We start from the raw sequence: 6,838 nt of genomic DNA on the forward strand, positions 1-6,838 counted from the left end.
GTTTTAATAGGGGGGTGGAGTGAGGGGAGGGGAGATGACTGTGGGCCCTGCCGATTGGCTAGGTGCAAGTCGGGTCTTGTTACACAGGATGTGGTCATCTCCATGGCGCGCACGCCCCCTGATTGTCATTGGTTACTTTAAAAAGATTCCGGGCGTGGCCAGCAGAGGCCTGGGCTTCCGGGAAGAAGGTACTTTCCTGAGCACATGGCGGCTGCCCCAACATGGAGGATACAGGGCAAGATGGAGGGCATAGCCCTCGCCCTTTCAAAAGCAATCTTGTCCAAACTAGCAAATGTCAGAGTTTGGACCCAAACCCAGTCTTCCTGATCCTGAGGCCACACTGCTGTCTCTGTGTCAGGCTGACCCTTTCTCTGTCCACGATCTGATTAACGCAGTTTTAAAAATCCTGCAAATGGGTTTTCCCAGTGAGCGAAACACCCATTGAGAGCTGAGGATCATGCACTGGAACACCTTTGTCATGCCTGAGGCACTCTCTATGTAGGGTGAGCCTCAGAGCAGTGAGCTTCCTTACTTCCAACACAGAACCAGAGCCATGTCCCAGGAAGTTAAGCTGGAGGTGGCCTGAGGACCCTGACTGTTATCCCTCAGACTAAAGCTCCACTAAAGAAACTGTTTTATCCCAAGAAGGTGCCTATTTCTAAACTTTTTAGAAAATTAAGAATTGTATATTTTGAAAGTAAGCCTTTGGCCCTGGAAAAAGGTTTGTCTTGTTTTAAACACACAGTATACACTTGTTTCATACATATTATTTTTTTCTTTCTGTTTTCTCAGCATCTGTTGGGAATTTGCCCTTGACTCCAACCCCATGTGATTCTACCAGGATGTTAATCATGAGGTTCAGAGTCCCTGACCACAGCGCAGGAGGAACACTCAAGAGTTGACTTGATGACAAATCAAGACTTTCCCTCCAGGAATTTGAAACTGGGACCACAACATACTGAGGTGGCTGAGGGCTCTGTTGGCAGAATTCTGGGGAGACACAAATGAGTTCTTCCCACCCTGACCACTGAGGATGCCTGTTTCTACCTCTCTCGATGCCTCGGTCTTCAGTTCTTTCTTCAACTCATGAGTTGTCCTTACTTGTCTGTCTGTTTTCCTATCTGTTTATTGCTTATGTTACTACATTGGGTTGTTTTTTGCAATCAAAATACTCTAGTCTTGCTCAAATACTGAGTAGGGAAGTAATACTAAACAAATTCTTCCCTCTCTCTGAGCCTTAATATTCTTATTTATACAATGCACATGGTGAATTAGATTGGGTGACTTTATAAATGGACAAATAAGGAGTGTGAATGAGATTATGGGCACATTTTAAAAAGAATTGGTATTTTAAGCTTTGTGCTAAGCCTGGAGGACGACAAAGATAAATGAGTTACAGACAAGTGTCAAGACTCCTTATTGTTGTTCTGGGCATCCAACTTTTTACATAATTAGCATAGCAGAGCCAGTATTCCTAAACTTTCCCTATTGAAATAAATAATTTTACTGTATAGAATTGGTAGGGAATCATAAAAGGCCGCACAGAGGCAAGTGGTGTGGATATTTGGTGCAAGTAGCCCCTTTGTCCCTGTTAGCTCTCCTGGCATCCTTGGTGGGCACACTGTTGTTAGCTTGATGCCTCTACAGCCAGTGATTCTCTTACCCTAGAGATGCATTTCAAAGCCTTGAACCTTCGCTCATCAATGCTGGGCTTACCCAGGGCAGCTGCCAGTGGTTTTGCACTGTTTTATTCCTGGCATTGATGCTAATGAGATCTTGCAGCTTTTAAAGCTCTTATATACAGCTGTGTACACAACCTGACTTCAGGAAAGAAAGACAGTACAGAGGTTCTCAACCTTCCTAATGCCGCGATCCTTTAATACAGTTCCTCATGTTGTGGTGACCCCCAACCATAAAATTATTTTCGTTGCTACTTCATAACTGTAATTTTGCTACTGTTATGAATCGTAACGTAAATATCTGATATGCAGGATGGATTTTCATTGTTACAAAATGAACATAATTAAAGCATAGTGATTAATCACAAAAACAATATGTAATTATATATGTGTTTTCCGATGGTCTTAGGCGACCCCCAAAGGGGTCTCGACCCACAGGTTGAGAACCACTGCAGTAGGAAATGCCACCTGGTCACTTGCCTCCAAATTGGTCCTTTTCATTTCTCCTCCTCAGATCCCAAGTGATAGCCACAAGGGGCTGTGTTTGAAAGTAGTAAAATGATGGAGCCTTCTTTGAAAATGTGGCTTACGGCCCACCTCACATCTGGTTTATGGCCCACAATCACCCCACCCCACATCTGGCCCTCATGTATCTGAAGCCTCAAAAGGGAGGCTAGATAAGGTTAAACTTTCTCTTTTAGGTCAACAGGAAAAGTTAAGATTTATTAAACACCATACTTTACATATCTTAGCTGTTTTAAACTCACAAGAGCACAGTGAGGTAAGCATTGTTCGCTTGGTTTTTCAGCGGGAGAATCTGAGACAAAGAGGCAAAGTCAGGATTCGAATCCAGCCTATTTGATCCCAACATCTTGGCTTATTTCAACCACTATACTTTTCTGCCTTTGCCTCTTCCCTTGGAAATGGAAACTGGGTGAGGAAATAGCTAAATAACCAGAGACAGGGTTAATAACTGTACTTTCGTACCTATGTGGCATCGTTATGTAACTAACAGCCCTGGCAACACTCTTACCTGAGTATAGAAATCAATATTAGCCTAGGGAGCGGAGATTTTGGTGTGGCAAGGCCATGAAATAACAGGCACCAGCCTTAGCCTCTCATTTTCTGCAACTTCAGATATTCAGCTGGAAGCTATTCAGAGTAACATTTTGAATTCCAGATGGTTTTACCCCAACACCTAGGAAACTCTGGAGCTAAATTTCTTTCTTCCTCATTTCCCACTAGGGAACAAACTCTATTTAATATTGAACTGTGAAAATATTAAATAGAATCTCAAACAATGCATGCCTGCTAAATCCTATCATGCATTACAAAGTTGAATAAACACATTTTGAACAACTGATCCTCTGCTAATCAATGGCACTGGCAGGAAAAGTATCTACTCAAAACCTCCAGGCTCAAATAGAGTGAGAAGACAGTACAACTGGGGAAGTCAGTAAGAGCATACTTCTTACTGGGTTTTATTAAAGCCTCCATTATGGATCTCATTTCCATATATTATAATTGTCACCACTTAGTAAGCACCAACTGTATACCAGATACAATGCAAAATTCCATACAAATACCACTGTGTTAAAGAGAATAACAAGATGTAGATAATAGATGTCTCTGTTATCCCGAGGAAACAGGAGCATATAAATTTGCCCAAATAAATGGTATAGTCAGGACTCAAGCCCAGGCAAACCTGACTCCAAAGCTTATATTCCTGAGCACTGTGCTAGATGACTTCCACTCTCCCAAGAAAGAAAGCATTGCTAGGTTCTTAAATCATCCCACCTATGGATTCAATGTCATGCACTTTACAAATATTCTGATAAATTCCACCTCCTCACTGCTATTTATCAGGCAATAGAGGAAACGTATCAAAACATCCAGCCATATTTGTCAAACATAGTCTGTTTTCCATGAGTGCAATAGAGACTCAGTAGATTTCCACTGATATCAGCTGAGGAAATAATCAATTCTGCTGCAAATTCACCTTGCGCTTAATGTTATTCATTTGCCCTTGTAGGTAGATAAATGATTTATTAGAGTTCCTGGGGTCTTAAGTATTCATGCTGTAAAACACTAACATTGAGAGACAGGAGAATGTGCTAGGAAATTATTTTTATGTCCATGAGAATTGGGTGATTTAATTAATAGGACATGAGTGTTAGGGACTTCGATTGGACTATGATTCTGAGGGACATGAGCTCCTGAGTGAGCAAGGGGCAGTGCCTCACTCAAAGTCTGAGATCTCAGTCAAGGCTCTGTCCTTCACTTCTTTGGAAAATACAGTCTTTTCTCTCCTTCTCCCCTATGCATCAATGCTGTAGCAGCTCCAGAATAAATAGATTCCCAGCAAAGAAACCCAGCAGGGACACTGTCTCAATTTATGACCTAACTGCTTGATATTTGGTCAATTACCTCCTCTCCATAGAACATAGCTTAGATTTTCCTCTTATGCATTTGCTGAAAACAAAACTAACCACTTCAACATCTCTCACATCAGAAATACATTTTTTTTTACTCAAACAAAATAGTACTTATCATAGAAAACAACAATAGAAACCAAAATAAAGCAGCAAAAATACATGATACGCTTCAGCGGTGTAGAGTCTGGCAGTGCTGGGATTGCCTGAAGTGACTATTGGTATGCCTCCTTACATTACACATTTCTTGCCATTGGCTGCTGTTAATTGAGTCTATTATTCACCTATCAATAAAGAAGCCAAAAAGGGAGTTATGAGACAGGTCTCATTATACAAAGGTCTAATTCCTGCCTTGCCTCCAACAGTTTATTCAGGTTTCCAGTGTCTTCAGAATTTAAGAGCTATCATTCAAAATGACCCTAAAGGGACTTCTTGAATAAGCTACAGAGAGCTGGGGGTGCAAGGAAATCTAATGAACTAAATTCAGAAAGAATAAGACCTTCCTAAGAGAGAACACTTATTTCACCCCTGGTAGAACTGTGGGAGGGAGAGAAGTCTGCTAAACATAGATTAGGATAAACCAGTCAAGCTTTTAACATATTTATTCAGGGCAGCTTGTGAGTGGGCATGAGAGATTAGAATTCCAAGAAGACTCAATCAAAGAAAAGTTCTGCACCCATTCATCACCTCTTTCCCTCAGGCTCTCACGGGGTGCTTGAGGGTATTATGCCGAAGACTAGGAGTTCAGAAAAGTTGAGAGAGGTTCTTCTAGGGCAGTGGTTCTCAACCTTCCTAATGCCGCGACCCTTTAATACCGTTCCTCATGTTGTGGTGAGTCCCAACCATAAAATTATTTTTGTTGCTACTTCATAACTGTAATTTTGCCACTGTTATGAATCATAATGTAAATATCTGATATGCAGGATGGATTTTCATTGTTACAAATTGAACATAATTAAAGCACAGTGATTAATCACAAAAACAATATGTAATTATATATGTGTTTTCCGATGGTCTTAGGCGACCCCCAAAGGGGTCGTGACCCACAGGTTGAGAACCTGTTCTAGGGGATACCAGACTTTTAACAGATTGTACTTCAGTGGTCTTCCAAAGGCTGAGGGTAGGAAAGAGGGCTGAGAAAAATTCCCCAAGAAACACAGTACTGGAGAATGAAGAGAACTTCCAGAGATTCAAAATGCTAGGAGAGGCTGGAAAGCAGAGAGAGATCCCAGCAGTATTGCCAGTACTCAGAAATCAAGTTCTTCTGAAAGGAAAAATTGCCAGGTAAGCTGAATTTGACTAAATCCGCATCAAAACTAAATGAAAGATTAGATAGACTCATTATTAGTCTTACAGAATAAGAATCATACCATTTTCTGGAGGCAAATAATACTGAAATCTCTGCTGATATTTTACACACAGTATGTAGGACACAATAAAAAATTGACACTTTTGAAGAAGCAAGAACATGTGAGTCATGGTCAAATAAGAAATAACCAATAGAGAAAGACTCAGAGATGACTCAAATGTTAGTAGTATAAGACAGGGAATTTAAAATAATGATAAAAATAGGTGAAACCTTAGAAAAAATAGTGGACAATGTGTGTAAACAGGTGGAGAATTTCAGCAGAAGGTATTAAAAAAGAACCAGATCAACCAAAGGACTTATATGCAAGCATATAGGCCTAACCAATGGACACGGACAACAGGGCGGTGAGGGCATGAGTGGGGGGGATAGAGGGTAACATGGGGATAAGGACACATACGTAATAACTTAATCAATAAAAAAAATTTTAAAAAAGAAAAAAAAGAACCAAATTGAAATGGTAGAAATAAAAAATTAATGTCAGAAATGGAAAGTTTATTTGGTGGGTTTAACATCAGACTGAACATAGTAGATGGAGGGATCCATGAGCTTAAAAATAGGCCAAGAGAAATTATCCAAGTTGAAACCCAAAGAGAAAAATACATAACAAAATATCAGTAATCTGTGATTCACTATATATATAATTGGAGTCCCAGAAAAAAAGGAGAGAGAGAGAGAGAAAGAGAGAGAGAGAGAGAGAGAGAGAGAGAGAGAGAGAGAGAGAGAGAGAGAATAACTATAGGGCAATATAAATAGATTGATAAACAACATAACCCACAGCTCTAGTCAGCAGGATAAATCCAAAGGAAACCGTTATCAGACACAGAGAGGTCACACTGCTAAAAAGCAAAGATTAAAAGTATTTAAAGTCAAAGGGAGAAAAATACATATCACACACTGAGGAACAACAATAAGAATTTCAGGTGACTTCTCAGAAACAATAGAGGCAGAGACAATAAAACATCATCTTTTAAGTATTGAAAAATGAACAGTCAAGCTAGACTACTGTGTTCAGTGAAAACAGTCTTCAAAAATGAAGGCAAAAGAAAGACATTTGGACTTATTAGAGATAATTCATTTTCAGCATACCTCCACTGTTAGAATGCTAAAAGAAGTCCTTCAAGTGGAAAGAAAATGAGGTCAGATGCAAAGCCTACAGCTTCAGGGAGGAATGAAGGGCACCAGAAAGGATAAAGGTGTAGGTAAATGTGGAGGGCTTTTTATTACCTATCTATTTATCATCAATAATATATTTCTTTAAACAATTTTAATTGTTCAAATGAAGAAAGAATAACCATATTCAATGGGGTTTATAGAATATGTAGAAGTAAAATGAGATGACAAGACTTTAAATGATGGAG

Source organism: Myotis nattereri (genome assembly GCF_964212035.1).
Source record: "Myotis nattereri genome assembly, chromosome: 14".
Taxonomy (NCBI): Eukaryota; Metazoa; Chordata; class Mammalia; order Chiroptera; family Vespertilionidae; genus Myotis; species Myotis nattereri.